At 42.2% G+C, this 17,406-nt stretch overlaps 1 protein-coding gene across 7 annotated transcripts in view; it reads left to right on the forward strand.

The window, feature by feature from the left end:
* Add3 (adducin 3) overlaps positions 1-17,406 on the forward strand; it is a 103,631-nt gene that overhangs the window by 22,133 nt on the left and 64,092 nt on the right. Inside the window, exon 1 of one of the 7 annotated variants that reach the window (XM_021151226.2) lies at positions 10,760-10,783. The exons of the other annotated variants lie outside the window; for them this stretch is intronic. The gene's annotated coding sequence lies outside the window, so the exon portion shown is untranslated. Of the gene's footprint in view, positions 1-10,759; positions 10,784-17,406 lie in introns of those variants that run through there. 7 annotated transcript variants of the gene reach the window in all.

Consider the following 17,406-nt stretch of genomic DNA (forward strand, 5'->3'; position numbering starts at 1 on the left):
ATCCAGAATATTGAAATGTGGGCAAGTGTAGAGAATTCCAAATGGATGATTGTGGAATTAGCTGTGAACTCTTCAGAACTTTTCCCTCCCCAGCGTGTCGATAGACCTCATCTCTGGTATTGGCCATCAGTCGTGTTTGAAGATCCAATTGTTTGCCAACACCATCTGGTTATACTTTACACACTTGGAACACATTCTTGAAGGAAAGCAAGCCATATAGGCAGGGTTTTCTTTACTGATGCAAAGCTGTTTAAGGTTTGGTTGGATGTTAACAAACTTAGCTGAAGGCAGAACATCCAAATGTGTGGGGTGTCACTGAACTTCACAGATGAAGGTTTCCTATAGTTAATTGTCCTTCATTTTCTAAACATTATTTCAGTGAAGTTCCTTAAGGAGGTGGTCTTTCTAAAAATGTTCTTTTAGAATTGTAGAATATAGGGTAAACCTGACTGGAATGTGTTCCACTCATGAGCAATCAAAAATGCTGTTGATTGACATGATTGGTCAATATCCCTTCATCAGTTTCTAAGCTCCAGCAACTGTTGTCAATGCTGTGTGTGTGTGTGTGTGTGTGATGTTTGTGTGTGTTTATCATTGCTGACTGAATCAATTTTTGATATACTGATGTTTGATTGCAGTACTCAAGGTAATAGAGTCTTTTGGTACCATAAAGAGGGCTGTGAAATGATTATAAATTGCTAGAAGCTGGTCTAACCAAAACGTATTAAGTAGAAGAGAGAGCCCTTGGAGTAGGCACTTGCATGCTGCCAAATTACAGCACTCCATTGTCAAAATGCATCCAGTAGCCACATACATGTGACCGTTGCCACCTGAAATGTTATGTACACAGTAGATTTTAAAGACTAATTATAGAAAAAGGATATAAAATTCTCAGTTTTTAATATTGATTATACATAGATGTGAACTTTCAGTGTTTCATTAAACAAAATATATTAAAATTAGATTGTGGACTTGTAACCAGAGTCCTGGGGAAGGGAGTGCAGTGGTAGAGTCAGACAGACAGACAAACAGTCAGTCAGTTCCCAGGGTCTCATCAACCAGCCAGCCTAAGCAAAGCAGTAAGTTCTGGGTTCAGTGAGAGACTCTGCCTCACAGATAATTAAATAAGTAAGGCAGATAAGCCATTGAGGACAGACATCCTCGAGTCTGCCTCACCTGCACATTCATCACACATTGCACCCTGAACCTCATGTAAACTAAGCAATTTTTTTTTCTTTAAAAATGGGACTCTATAGAGCCGGTTGTGGTGGCGCACACCTTTAGTCCCAGCACTCAGGAGGCAGAGGCAGGCGGATTTCTGAGTTCGAGGCCAGCCTGGTCTACAAAGTGAGTTCCAGGACAGCCAGGGCTATACAGAGAAACCCTGTCTCAGAAAACAAAAAACAAAAAACAAACAAACAAAAAAATAGGACTCTATATTACAGATTAATTAGCCTTGAGCTTATGATGATACTCCAATCTCCCAAGTGTTGTAAGCACACATCACCTTCCACAGCAGGTCTTCTGTTGACTATTGATATGCCTACTAGAAAACGTGACATCATACTTCTGTCGAACAGTGCTACCATAAAGGAGAGGGTTCATGCTGTGCTCCTTACAGGCGGGAGCTGGCAGAAATCTGGGAAAGGCTTCCTCAGTTTCTCTAGCTTCAAGAACTTCAGCCGACATGCTTGGCTGGCTTGCGTAACAAGTGCTATTTCTGTTTTGGAGGGGTTTAACTTGCTGTTACTGCCTCTGTTCTGTAGTTTTCTCAAGGTAAGGTTAGAAACAGGAAGTGGTTGTTCCATTCTGATGGGTGTTTGCTGAGTCTTGTCCAGCCTTCTTGAAAACAGGTGACAAAGATAAATTTATAGCTACTGTCTTGGTTCATATTGCTGCAACAAACACTATCACCAAAAACCAAAACACATTATATTTTAATTTTCTCTGTGCTCTGGTATGAAGCACCGTGTAGTAGGTAAAGGAGCCCCTTGCCCAAAGTTCCTTGCCGCTTAGGATCCTTGTATTGCTTTCCTCCAGGCTACCTGCTACCCCACTGGGTACCTGGTGAGTACCTCAGACATTAATGAAGTTCTCTTTTTAAAAATTTAATTGAGGAAAATTATGTTACCATGTATAACATGTTTTAAAATAGTATTAGAGAGCAGATAAACTATTTACATGTGCCTTACCTATTTTACACACTTTTTAAAACAAAATTTATTTTATTTTATTTCTTGAGATGGGGTCTCACTGTATAACCCTGGCTGACCTGGAACTAACTCTGTAGACCAGGCTGGCCTTGAACTCACAGAGATTCACTTGCCTTGTCTCCCACCACCCAGCTATCGGCTTACTTTTTGTGGTGAGAACACTACAGTCGGATGTTTTCAAGAGAGACTTGAGGTTACTGGCAGCCTTTTGAGCAGTGTGGAACATCAGAAGCTTGGGAAAGAGTGGCCTTCTCAAGTTGAAACATCACCGAAAGCTCTTCAGACGCTTTCAGGAAAAGACACAGGAAGAGTCTCTTCTAAGTGCCAGGAATATCACATCTTAAGCTTCAGAGATCAACCATATAAGATTCATCCCATATACAACCACCAAACGCAGACACTATTGCATATGCCAGAAAGATTTTGCTGACAGAACCCTGATATAGCTGTCTCTTGTGAGGCTATGCCAGTGCCTGGCAAATACAGAAGTGGATGCTCACAGTCATCTATTGAATGGAACACAGGGTCCCCAATGAAGGAGCTAGAGAAAGTAACCAAAAAGGGGTCTGCAACCCTATAGGAGGAACAACAATATGAACTAACCAGTACCCCCAGAGCTCATGTCTCCAGCTGCATATGTAACAGAAGATGGCCTAGTCAGCCATCAATGGGAGGAGAGGCCCTTGGTCTTACAAGGTCATATGCCCCAGTACAGGGGAATGCCAGGGCTAGGAAGCGGGAGTGGGTGGGTTGGGGAGCAGGGGGGTGGGGCAGGAAGGGTATAGGGGACTTTGGGGATAGCATTTGAAATGTAAATGAAGAAAATATTTAATAAAAAAAAAGAAAGAAAAATGAGAAGCTGAGACATAGAGAGAGGAAGAGAGAGACAGAGAGAGAGAGAGAGAGAGAGAGAGAGAGAGAGAGAGAGAGGAAGCAAGCAAGCCAGCCAGCAAGCCAGCCTTCTTTACAGACAGTGTTGAAGTAAAACAAAGGGGTGGAATAAGTGTTCAGAGTGGATAAGCCTTGCATTAATCCTAGGCCATGTCTTAATGGCGATGTCCTTGACATTGCTGCACTGAGACTGAGCAAGTGGAAATGTCAGAGTGCTGGCATGTTAGCTGCTAAGTTAGACTGCCTGTGACTGATCTGCGCGCTGTGCAGGGCTGGATGCTGCCTTTGCTCCCAACTGCTGTTCTCACTCAGGTTCAAGTACCCGTTACTGACTTTGGAAAAACACAGGGAGGAAGAGAAATATTGAGAAGTAGCGCAGGGCTGGAGAGGGGCATGTTTAAAGAGCAGAGCATGGCCAGGACGAGTGCTGTGCATCTGTAGTGTCAGCGCTTGCCAGGTGAGGAAGGAGGATTGAGGAAATGTGGCCTACATGGGTTTCAAAGTGAGTTTGAAGAGAGGTGGGGTGGGGAGCACAGAGTGCAGGAAGTATGAAGTATAGAAGTGTATTTCCGACTAGGTGATGGGGATCCCGTTTTCCTAAGTCTCCCAGTATCCTACCTGGGTACCTGTAGGGAGTTGTAGGGTCTGAGCTGATCAGCTTCTGTAATTGTCTTGCCTAGTCTGCCTCGCCTTCATGACTGAGATCATGGCAGGTTTAAATGCCATGGCAGGTTTAAATGCGTGTTGTTCATGCTCGTATGCTACATATGTTGTTGTTTTTATATTGTTTATTATTTATCTGAAGTATCATCTACCTGAAATTTCATCAAGAGGAAAGGAATATGCACCATAGAGCATCCATGTTATGGTTAAGAGAAGTGAGGGCTAACTGAGCAGCCAAAGTAACTGGGACTAACGTGGCACTCATCCCTAGGCTTCAGAACGAGGCAGTGGCCTCCGTGTGGGTGGGGGAGGGGAGTGTGAACTCAGTGACTTTCCTAATTCAGTCACCCGTCCCTTTAACCCCTGTAAAATTGATTTGCTTTTGTAGGCCAATTATATAATGTTTGTGTGCATGGTGGTGTTCCAAGTGAAAAGCTCTGGTGAATGGCTAATTTGGAAGAAAAGATTGGGATTTATTCATAGTAATAAGCTTGGTTTGCATTTCTGGGTGACTCATGATCTTCAGCTTCTAACCAAGTTAGTGAAGGGTTGCTATAACTACCAGATGGCAGGCTTTCCTAATCCAGTGTTAGATGCCAACAGGCTAATAACAGAATGGATGTATGCAGAGTGCACAGACTGGAGTATTATTTAAACTGCTCATCTAGTTGAAACTGCACATTTAAAGGAGGTATAAATGCATTTGTGTATGATACAATTGTTTGGTTTTCAGGACAGTCTCGGAATGCATTTGTAGTGTGTATTTTATGTAAAATGCTTTGTGTCTAAGGGGTATTTTGCCAAGTGCGGTCTAAAATTTACTTGGGCTCCATCCAGCTGGCAGGTCAGATGTGCTCCGTTCCGGAGAATGGAGTCATAGTGGAAGCAGTGTTCGTGCAGTGCAATTGCTTTAAAATTAGTTGGTTTATAATTAAAAATTTTCAACTGCTATATTAAAACTACACAGCACAGACATGAAATATCTAGCAGAAATACTTCATGCTCATGTTGTATTCTTACTGTTAGAAGCTTTACAGAAAAACCCATGGAAACAAATTCATGAGCTGCCCTCGGTTGATTTTTAATGTCCACTTTGAGTTCCTAGGGTAATGGATGACTCTGTGAACAAGACCAGTGCTGAAGTGCCGACGGCGTAAGCCTAGTGCATAGGACAAGGAGCTGTGTTTCTGCGTAGGGAAAGTTGTAGTCGTGTTCTTTAAGGGAAGCAGGTAGTTAAGTACTGGATGCCACTTGGTACAGGTGAAACAGATCCCAGATGAGGGCTTCGCCGCTGTAGACTCGACCCCGTGAGGTGAGCTCTGCAGAGGGCGGGAGTGCACTGCCATGGTTCCATGTGATTCCCAGAGGACCATCTCCCACCGCTTGTTCTGTGTGTGCCTCCTTAGTGTAGAGGTTTCTCAGCAGAGTACTTCCAAGCATGGTGGGAAAACTGCTTTCTTGCACCTTCTTTGAAAGGTTCACAATGCACCTTAGCATAGCGCAGACTGAGATGTGTGCTCGTTCACGGGTGGTGTTTTCTTCAGTGACTACAGCACAAAAATCAACATCCCTCCACCCCCAAAACCAGTCTCCATAGTGGAGCTCTCATTTCTGGACATGTGTTGGAGAAACAGGCTGTTCAGCTTCCAGGTTTCCGGGTTTCAGGGGTTGTTTTTGTGATTACTCTTTTCCTTGAAAGTTCATACAGAAGATGTAGTTGTTAGTTACATCAGCATTTCTGAGGCCATTTTACATACAAATATTAAGTTATTTTCTGTGAAATGTAGATTCTACAGAGAATGCCTTGAACTACTATATATTGTGTATAATATATCCTCATTTGGATGTATTTCGATGCTTTTTATAAATAAAGTTTTCCTTTAGCTGAAGTATAACATTTACTTCTGATCATGTAATTTTCTTAACAAGCTACTTCACAAAATTATATATCATAGGATAAAAATATAACTATTTTAATTTTAATGATTACATGAAGGTATGGTAATGCTATTTAAACTAGACTGATTGTTTTTTGTTGGTTATTGTGTTTATTTGCATTTCAAGTGTTACCTCCCTTCCCAGTTTCCCCTCCACAAACCCCCTATTCTGACCCCTCCCCATGCTTCCCACACACCCACTCACTCCTGCCTCACTGCCCTAGCATTTCCCTACTTTGGGGCATCTAGCCTCCACAGAACCAAGGGCATCACCTCCCACTAATAACAGATAAGGCAGTCCTCTGCTACATAAGCAGCTGGAGCCATAGGTCCCTCCATAGGTGCTCCTTGGTTAGTGGTTTAGTCCCTAGCTCTGGGGGGCCTGGGGGGGGGCGTCTGATTGGTTGATACTGTTGTTCTTCCTAAAGGGTTGCGAACCTCTTCAACTCCTTCAGTCCTTCCCCTAACTCTTCCATTGGGGTCCCATGCTCAGTCCGATGGTTGACTGCAAGCATCCACATCTGTGTTGGTCAGGCTCTTGCAGAGCCTCTCAGAGGACAGCCATACCAGGCTCCTGTCAGCAAGCACTTGTTGGCATCCACAATACTGTCTGGGTTTGGTGACGGTATATGGGATGGATTCCTAGGTGGGGCAGTCTCTGGATGGCCCTTCCTTCAGGCTCTGCTCTAATCTTTGTCCTACATTTATTCCCTTTAGACAGGAAAAATTCTGTGTTAAGATTGTTGTATTTTGAATTGAAAGGAAAATTAAAGATTTCAGTGTTCCAAAATACTGCTTTATAATCAATTACATTGAGTGAGGGTTTGAAGTTCTTTCTAGACAATGGACTCTAAAGGATGTTCAAATTACATATACACACCAAAGCACATTATATAGAGTCTCTATCCTGAGTATGTATATACATCAAAGATTTTACGAATTTTGCTTTCCATGAATTCCTTAAGGGTGATATATGAAGGGTTTTTATTGTTGTTGTTGTTGGTCCGTTGGTTTTAACAGCTAAATTTGGATCCTGAATCATTTCAAGGTTGAAACTTGTGTCATTTTGTGAGTAATAGAAAATCCTAAGTATAGATAAGCTAAGGGTAAACCAGCGTATAAAGTAAGTAGGTTAAAAACATGCCTCTCTGTCTGTCAGCTGTTGAGATGTGTGGTTTATAACCAGCTTCCTACCAGAAAAGATTATCCACCACACCAAATACTGAGATGGTGTCTCATTTTCATTGTATTTAGAAAACTGTATGTGGCCTTGGCTTACATATGCTGAATAACTAAAACTGGTGTTTTAATGCAAGGCAGCATTAGGACTAAGCCCTCAGACACTGAGTAGAATGTGGAGGGCAGGAGCCTTTCTTCCTGAGATGTCAGGGCTTTCTATAGTTATGGTGGTGTCCCTTAGGTGATCAGTGTGTCCATCATTTCACTCTGCACCCTAAGGTGCTGCGTCTTCATTAAGGTGCCTCCCATCTGAATCTCCAACTCCACCCATCAGCAGTCCATGCTTTAAGGGAATTGTAGGCTATAAGGGAGTTAGCTTACACACACATGCACACACACATACACACACACACACACACACACACACACTCTCTCTCACAGGTCTCGAGAACTGTCTGGTACACACTCTCCACCCCCTTTAAAGCCAAATTATTTGTCTTTATGGATTCTGCCTATTCAAGTCTTGTCACATAATAAGTTTCTCACCCCCCACCCCCATGCTGGGAAATGACTTGTTTCTTTGTGCCAGAGCTTTTTAGTGTTCTTATTTTTGCTTTTGCTCCTGTGTTTTCGGGTCTTCCCCTCCCCCTCCTGCTTGTTGGCTTTCTTATGCTTTCTTTCTTATGCTTTCTTTCAGTAGTTTCATAGTTCCCGTCTCAGAATCGTTAATCCAGTTTTAGCTGGTTGTTTTAAGTTGGTAAAGCAGAGTCAGGTTTCATTCCGTCTGCTGTCCAGAGAGTCCTTAAGACGCAGCTTCTGTCTTTCCTGGAGCAATTGAAGGGATGCAGAGAGGATGAGATCCACGTGGTTTTCCTTTAATAGCCCAGTCTTGCACACGTCCATCATGTGCTGTCCTTGACGGTGACGTGTGAAAAGACTGTGAGTATAGAGAGTGGAACGCTGGGGCCACCATAGAACTTCCTGACTTCAAATATTGATGGTGTCAGTGATGGCTGATCTAACCACCATGAAGACATCCTCTGAGTGTGTCTGTGCAGTTGTGTCTAGAAGGATTGAGCTGAGGAGGGAATACCTTGCTGGTCAGCATCATCTTAGGGACATGGGCCTTAGACTAAGTAAAATAAGAAAGTGATCTAGCACCGTTTTGTCTTTCCTGTTCATGACTCTGGACATGAGTGACCGGTTGGCTCATGCTCTGTAGCCATGCCTTTCCCACACGACACACCTCCAGCTGAGCCCAGCTGAGCCCTTTCGCCGCCCTTCAGTCACTTTGTCAAGTATTTAGTCACAGAAATGAAGAGCATGATCAATATAGTGCCTTTAAGCAAGTCATTAGGGAAGTTCATTTTTTTTTCTACAGATTTCCACATTCTGTCATTTAAAAAAATAAAGCATGTTAGACATGTTTTTTGCATGGTTTTGCATGAGTGAGGTGGTAAAAATGTATAGAGTACTTAGTGGGAAATGTGAAGGGGTTTTCTTCCCAACCTAGTGAAGACAGATTGTGTAGCCTGTTCTTTTGTTTGTCTTAGAATGCATCTCCAGCTGACTTGGAGCTTGCTATGTAGACCAGGATAGCCTAGAAGTCACACAAATCTGTCTGCCTCAACTTCCTGAGTTATTGGGATTAAAGGGGTGCATCTCCACTTTCAGCTTGATGTTGTAAAGCTTGTCAAGATAAAAAGGTCATTTAGTATCTAATAAAAACAATGTATAGGTGGGGTACTTTCCCTACAACCATGAATGGCTTCCTTCCCATTCCTAGCTTCACTGATAGCTAAGCAAGGATGGGTTGCCCTCCTTTAACTTCAGTATTCTGATTTATAAAACGAATGTAGAGTAAAAATAATGTTTAGGTTTTTAATTTTTTTTAAAAAAGGTCATTTAGTGGTTAGTTTACTTGAAACATCAGTGAACAACTGGACAGTGTCAGGATCGCACAGCATCCATATAGTGGAATCTGCGACTTTATGTGTAATTGTACAGTACATTTTTATGATTACCACCTAGTGTAAGGACTACTTAATTCCATACTAACTATGCACTGTCCTATTACAATATAAATCAGATAGTAGATTTATAATAAAGATTATGTCACTGAAACATTTATATGCTGTGTTCTTTGGACTATATTCTATGTGAAGTGGGAAGGCATTGAAAGATTTATAGGAAGTGGAGTAATATGGTCAGGTTTGTGTTTTTATTATCTTACTTTGGCAGTGGTATTGAGAGTAGCTGGAGAGGTTTAATGGTCAAGGTAAAAAGATCACTATAGTCTTCCAGAGAGAAAGAATTAAGGCATGAAATAAGTCAGGAATGGGTAAGGGAAAAGTAGCTCAAGAGGAAAAATGGTAAAGTCAGGAGACCGTGGGAGGAGAAGGGGAGGAGAAAAGGAAAGGGGGAGGTCAAGTTAAAGAGGTTCTGGCCTGGAGAAAGAGGTCATGGGCAGTCATTCAGACTTGTCCTTCTCTCCCCCATCCTCATCCCCTTGCCTCCTTGTCTCCCCTCCCACCTCCAGTCAGTGGGCAGCAGTAAGAATTCAGTTGTTTAGCATAAAGGTCAAGATACTGGGGCAGGCATAGGAACTTAAAGCAGGCAGGCAGAAGTACAGACCTGTCAGACCTTGGCAGGAGAAGTGGTGGTGGCAGAGGTTATGCTGACAAATACGGCTGTCCAGGTGAGTGCAGAGTGACACAAAGGCTGGAACTCTGACACGTAACACTGAAGAAAATCATCTTAATGGCCACAGCGCAGACTACACCCATTTCATCTTCAGCCCTGACTGAGTTGCAGAAGTGAAGTCTGTCCCTAAGCCCGGTTTCTTGTCTGTGGCGTGGTGGTAGGGAGTGGAAGCCGGGGATTCTGAAGGCATCTTCTGCAGGCCTAATTTAATATTGGAAGTCACGATACATGGCGCATTCCCACAGATGCCCTCATTAACTGTGGGCCGTTCCCGCTGCTGTGCATCTGTATATAAGAATAGCAGCAAGTGAGTGTGTTGTTCTACCAAAGAACCGTGGAGCTGTTTTATGTACTTCAAAAAGCAGGTACTCACAAGTAAGTACTTGGTCAGCAGGGAGTTCCTGAGCCCTGATCCTGCCCATCTGCAAGGCCCGGACTAGTGACATCATAGTCAGGTGAGCGTTTAAAAGTCTTTGACAGTTGGACATGGTATTGCACGCCTTTGATCCCATCACTCCATAGGCAGGGACAAGTGGCATTTGAGGCCAGCCTGGTCTACAAAGCAAGTTCAGGACAGCCAGGGCTCTGTTCCACAGAGAAACCCTTCCAAGTTGTTTAACAGTTTTATGCATGTGTATAAAACTGCACACCATGAACCTCTCAGCCATCCCCTCCAGATAAAACCCATCCTCCCAAGTCTCCCTCCTTTTATGCCTTCCTTTTGTGTGTGTGACCCGCTGAGTCTGCTTAGAATTGTGGGCACAAGCTTGAGGAGGGGATTACTAGAACATAGACAGCTTATCAGTGCCTACACCAGGAAGAAAATGACACCTATTCCGCTAGCCACCATTAACTGCAAATTAATGCAGTCCTTTGGGGAAGGGTGGATCGAACTGGGCCCTGCCCCATTCATGATATTCAGTCTTGAGCATATTATCACACAGCGAGCTCCTGAGTGCAACAGCTGTCTCATGTCTGATGGAAGACATCTCCCGTCCTGTGGGTTTTTCATTCTTTCTGCTCCCTCTTCTATATTATTCTTGCAGTTGTCTCTTGTCAGGGCCCAGCACTCCATGGTCACTTACTCAGGGCATACCATCTTTCTGTGCCTAGGTTCTCCAGCTCACTCGTGACCACAGAGCCCCTTTGAGAACTGATGAAAGCTATGGACGCTCCCCAGAAACAATTAATTCATGGGTAATTTTCCTCCTCTCTTTGAAAGCTTTCAAGTTGAATTTCTGAAGTTTATCCATGGAATTTTGGGGTTCCTGTGGACCCTATATGAAGAGATTCCTAATTCCCACCAGTAGTTGCAAACCTTTACTCTCAGCACTTGGGAGGCTAAGATAGAAATATCATGAGTTCAGAGGTGCCCTGGCCTATATAGCAAGACCTTGTCTCAAAAAATTGAAAACATGGCACTGGAGAGATGAGGATCAGAACTCTGGCTGCTTTTCCAGATGATGAGGGCTTGATTTTCATCACCCATATGGTGGCTCACAACCACTTGTGACTCTAGTTTCAGGGCATCTAGTGCCTGCTTCTAGCCTCTGAAGGTAGCAGAAACACATGTAGAGCATTGTTATACATGTAAGCAAAAACACTCACACACATAAAATAATAATAAAATATTTTTTAAAAATTGAAAACAAAACCTTAAATATAGATAAATCTACTTCTTTTAAAACTTTACGATTTTATTTGTTGCAAAAGACGGTTTTGAAATAGACTTTGTGACTTGATTGTTATACATGTATAGTAAATATAAACCAGATGGCTGAGAGCATTAAGATCATAGCAGAAGAGGGAAGAATAACCCAGCAATTTACCGTAGTGATTCTTCTACAGTTTTTACATTTCAATAATTAAGATGATGGTCTTGATACACTTTCTGGTTTCTGCTTGCTTACAGTGCAGATCCATTCCCTTTTGTGATAGATGATAATGAAGTAGCTTTGCACTTTTCAGTGATTATTTTTGTATAGCATATGGTTATTACTATAGAATAGTCTATCTGGATCCTACAAGGTCATTTAGGTGTTAGGTTAATTTTATATCTGCATTTCTAGAAACACTCCAGTAGACTATAGTGCATATGCTCTCAGACCCTACTGTTTTTATGTATAAAGTTCAAATACTAAAATTGTTATTTTATTCTGTGGGCCTTGTCAGTGTCCCGTTGTTGTAAAAAGACACCATGACCATGGCAAATTTAATAAAAGAAAGATTTAATTGGGCTTGCTTATAGTTTAAGAGGTTTAGTCCATTGTTATTATTATCATAATAATGATCTATTATTATCATTATGACAAAGGAGCATGGTGGCAGGCAGGCATGGTGCTGGTCAAGTAGCTGAGAGTTCTGCATTTGGATCCTCAGGCAGTAGGAAGAGAGAGGCCACTGGGCTTGGCTTGGGCTTTTGAGACTTCAAATACCACCCCCAGTGACTCACTTTCCTTGGCAAAACCACACCTATCCGGAAAGGTTACACCTCCTAGTCCTTCCCAAGTGAGGCGACTCGTGATGACCGAGCAGCATTCAGCATATGAACCTATGGGAGCTGTTCTTATTCCAACCATAACTGTACTGAGATTATTGTTCTCTTCAATGTGCCTAAAGTAAGAGTGAGTGAAATGGCCCAGAACAGATGTTAAAATGAAGCTTTCATTCTAATGTGTCTGTTTTGGTGTTTGACTGCCACATACAGCAGTTTGTCCGTATTTATCAGAGTCAGTTAACACTCCTAACACCTGCTTCATCAATTACATTTATAGGAATTTGACTTACATTTTAGAAATATATGTAAACCACTGGCCAAGGTGTATGTACAAAGGTGTGTTATAGCCAAGTTGATAATGCTGTAATTAGCCATGCACTGTAAACGCTGACGAATGAGCTCGTTCTGCACAGACAGACTTCAGATAAAATGTCCACTTAAGTTGTAGACTGCACAGTGTACTACCTGGTTGGTTTGGGTTTTTATTTTTTCTTTCATTTTTGGGGGGTGGGGTAGGGTATTGTTTTAAAAAATGTGAATAAGAATTTCTGTTTGTATTTGCTATAAGAATACCAAATGATTAAAATTTGCTTTGGGGTGATGGTATATAAAAACTTGAATGACGTCAGGCTTGCCTGACACAGCGGCATTTAGATTTATATAAATTAGATAGTTTTATTTAAATGAGATACTCTGAAGAGCCCTGGCTGCTCTTTCAAAGAACCTGGGTTCATTTCCCAGCACCCACATGGTAACTTATGTCTGTCTGTAACTCCAGTTCAGGAGATCTGAACCTCCTTTTTTGGCTCTGGTTGAATCAGGCATGTATGTGGTACACAGACATACATCTAGGCAAAACACCCACACAAATAAAATAAAATAATATAAGTTTAAATACCTTTTTAAACATTTATGGAAATATAGAATTTAAGAGATAATTTTGCCTTATAAAATACTTTATTTTTGGTTTTGTACCCTTTAATTTTAATATTATTAATACTATTTACTTCGGGACTGAAAGATTCCTAACAACTTAAAAAGACTTAAAATTTACAGTTGTGTTTGCATTGCATGTGCCCATGAATATATTTGGGTGCTGTATGCCACTGTGCATGTGTGGAGCACAACTTGAAGTCTCTCTCTACCCTTTGGGCCCTGGGGAGTAGACTGAAATCTTTTGGTTGCTAACCCCCTATTTTTGCTGGCCTTCCTCCCATTATAACAAAAACAGTTTGATTTGTGTTTGATTCTTTTATTCCTACCGAAGGCTAAAAGTGTTGCAGGATATTTGCTCACACCACAAATGCTGAGATTGTGTTGTTTACTGAAAAAAAAAAAAAAAAAAAACCAAACCTGTTTCTTGTTGTGGTATGGCTCAGCCCTTAATATACTCCTTTAATCTCTCTGGCTGGAATACAGACACACCCTTGGTACACACCTTTAATGCCAAACCATAAAGGTAAAGTCAGTTTGTAGAAGGAAGCACTTGTGGTTGGAAGCAATGTCTGAGGGGCAGACAAAGTGATGAATCAGAAGCAGAGTCGTGAGATGCCCGACTCTACAGGAGAGGGACTGGAAGCTACTTAAGAGAGCAGTGCACAGAGGGCGGATGTCGGGCGGTCCTGGGAGAGTTACCAGAACAGGGTGGAAAGAGAACAAGAGCAACCCAGCGCTCAGAAAGAACTAGAAAGGGTGAGGTCATTCAGCAGCAAGTCTCAGCGTCTGAAAACACTGGAGGTCTAGATAAGGTGGTACAGAGTCCAGAAGCTTCCTGGACAGCTCAGGTTAGCAAACAGGCATTAAGCCTTGGAGACAATTGTATACGGGCAGATAAAAGTTACTATTACATAAAAAAGTAATTGTAATGAACAGAATTTTAAAAACTGGTTATGGCCTAATTTTATTATGGAAGTACCCTTATGTACTTCATGTGTGCTAACACATCCCAAGATGACTATTCTGCCATCCCTTTGAGAATGGCAGTTGCACATAGACTGCAGAAAGGGTGAGCTTCCTGGCCCTCCACAGAGGATGTGTATGAGCCTCCGCATCGAGGAAGGACAGTTGCTGTTGTGACTAGCAAGTGACTCACTAACACTCAGAACACTGTCCTGTATCAATGAACCTCTTTCCTTTTGTGTACTGAGATGAGGAGAATGGAGAGGATGTTTTAATTATGTGTTTCCTAAAATTGGGCACTGTGCTCTGGGACTCAGCATGGGTTTTCTGTGGCATAGCCAGAAGCTTAAAATACAGACACAAGTATTTAGTCTTAGCACTTGGAAGGCAGAGGCGAGTAGATCTATGAATTTGAGGCCAGCCTGGTCTACAGAGTGAGTTCCAGGACAACCAGGGCTACAGAGAGAAACCTTATCTTGAAAAACCAAAAAATAAAAATAGGTTAAAAATGAAGCTGCAATCTGTGTTCACCCCAAGGTTTTCGTTTTAATGGTGGCTGCAGCAGTGGAACTTTTGCTTTTAAGATTGTTATCTGCATTTTCATTAAAGTTTGGATGTTGCTCTGATGAGTCACACACAGTGATCACATGAAAGAAAACAAACTTGTTTCTGAGCCCTGTGAAGGCAGAGGGCTCGTTCCTCAGGATGCCACCAACACAAGAGGGTATTACTGGCGTTCAATAGAAAATATAAGTATACTCGCTAAAATGAATAATTTAAATAGTTTTAAAAGAATCTAAACTGAAGCTAAAGTATTGATGAAATGTATGTGTGCATGTGTAGAAAATTTGAACCCATATAATCAATTTTAAAAGGTATAGATTTGGGCTGGAAAGACACATCATCTCAGAGCACACTGGCCTCCTCTTTCAGATGATCTGGACTCAGTTCTCAGCACCCACATGGTAGCTTAAAACTGCTTGTAGAGTCCTCTTCTAGCCTGCATGGGCAACAGGCACATACATGGTACACTGCCACACATGAAGGTAAAACACCCATACACTTAAATAAAATGTAAAAAAGATAGTGTTTCATGTTTAAAAAAAGCTGAAGGGAGTAGGAGGGAGGTGGGAGTAGGGATTGTGTGTGATTAAAGGTATATTATGTGCATGGATGAAATTATCAAAGACTTTAAAAATACATAGAAACCTTGCATGATTATAATAATGTAGAATTACTGGTGTCGCTCCCTTTAAGCGTATTTGTGCTTGAGATGAAATGATCCTCCCACTGAGGTGACCTGCATTTAGTTCTTTTGCCTCCTGAAGAGACTGTTCAAGTCTGTGCTGTCTCCTCCTTCAGGAAACTTTATATACAGTGTCTTTTTTTTTTTTTTTTTGTCATTTCCACCTTGCTATGAATTAAGAAGTTATCACTTTTATATGAAAAGGAAATGTCCCAGCAGTTCTGGCACTTGCTGTGAAAGGGGATGATCTTGGAACAGCCTTTTCCCCCTGCCATGTATCCCATGCTGCCGCTCCTTCCCCGTGCTGCTGCTCCTTCTTGCTGGCGTGTTGTCTGTGAATCGGCGACTTCCTGTTTCAGAGCTAGCTGTTTGTGTATCAGATTCACACTGGTGAGTCCTGCAAGGACTCGTGCAGTAGTGGTCTGCTGCACTCTGAGGTAAAAAGAGAGTTGGGAAAAAGACACTGAAAGAAGAAAGACGTATTTACAAGTATTTTTAAGGCATTTCCCTTAAAAATGTCCACAACTCTGTCTTGTAAGCATGCCTGCTTGTGCACATGACTGTTTCCTTTGTTTGTATGTGTAATCACACTCCTGCCCATGCACTTAGGGTCTTTATACACAAGCAGATTGTTTCTAGTATCCTAAATTCCTTCTAAAGTGGCGCTGGGGAGTACGCGTCTATATCACTGTCAGTTATCGCTGGCCCAGCGTGAGCGCCTTTTGCACATGTTGCTCTGGTGCCTAGAACACTGTGTCAGTGTTTCTTTGCTTCACTGACTTTTCTTTGAATTTACTGTTGTAGGACATGTGAGTTACAAAGCATTTTAATTCCATTTTAACTCCATTGCCTGGCATCTAGATCAAGCCCCTTGTCTGTGAGTCACGTCAAGGTCTGTGAAGGGCAAAAGGAGAATTCAGATTTCTAAGTTAGACTCTTGCCACGAAAACAACTTTGAGAAGAGGCAGACTATGTATTGTGTGTACAAGGATGCATGGAGGAGCTAAAGCTACTTGGCCGTGCTTGCTATAGCCTGTTTATTCTAATAGCACAGCAAACACACCAGACCCTTGGGGGTCTCTATGTGAGAACATGGTAACTAGAGGCTACCTGTGGACTTCTTAAAAATTGTCATTTAGAGACTTGCTGATAGTTCATCAAAGAGGCCCGTGTGGGCGGACCGTGAAGGCCCAGGTCAGAGGGTGAGTGTGCGGAAGTAGGAAGTGAGGTCAGTAGAGCTGGGGCTTGGGAACAGTTGTGCGTTCGGATGCTGCTTCCTGCCCAGTGAGGAGAAAGTCCTGGAAACTCGCTCGCTGTTGGCTAAAGAGAGGCCTGTACGCTTGACGGGTCGCAGCTGTGTCCTGTGCGTGGTGTGAAAATGTGTTTGCTTCCCTGGTCAGTTAGCTTTTCTGATTTCCTAATACATTAAAGTTTATTCCAGTGCTTCATGGAGCAAGGGCTGGATTTGTGCCCAGACAGATGTTAGTATGAACAACAGCTAAATAGTAGGTTGTAGGCACACACTGAATTACAAATGGGGTTTGTGTGTTGTTAAACTTGAATGTGTGTGTGCGTATTGGTTTTACTTTTCTCTGTATAGTCCTGGCTGTCCTGGAACTGATATGTAGTTCTAATTTGACATTTAATTCTCACATTTAATTCCAAGCTGGCCTGGATCTCAGAAATCCACCTGCTTCTGCCTCCTGGGTGCTGAAATTAAATATTCATTCCATGGCTGGCTTTAAAAATTAATTTATATATCATATTTTAAAGCATATGCGTGGTTTCCCTGCATGTGTATCTGAGTACCATATGGATGAAGTTCCAGTGGAGGCCAGAGAGGGCGTCAGAATCCCTGGAACTGGAGTTGTAGAGAGTCGTGAGCTACCAAGTGGATGCTGAGAACGGAATCTGGGTCCTCTATAAGAAAGAGCAGCCAGTGCTCTTAACTTCTGAACCATCTCTACTGAATTTTCTTTTTTCTTTTTCAAGAAAATGTTTCTCTGTGTTGCCTTGTCTATCTTGGAACTTGCTCTGCAGACCAGGTTAGCCTCAAATTCAGAGATCCACCTGCCTCTTCCTCTGAGGTATGCATGTATCTCTTTCTCTCTCTCTCTCTCTCTCTGTCTGTATATTTCTCTGTGTGTATCCCTCTTTCTCTGTCTCTCTGTATATCTC

This window comes from Mus caroli, chromosome 19, assembly GCF_900094665.2.
Source record: "Mus caroli chromosome 19, CAROLI_EIJ_v1.1, whole genome shotgun sequence".
Lineage (NCBI taxonomy): Eukaryota > Metazoa > Chordata > Mammalia > Rodentia > Muridae > Mus > Mus caroli.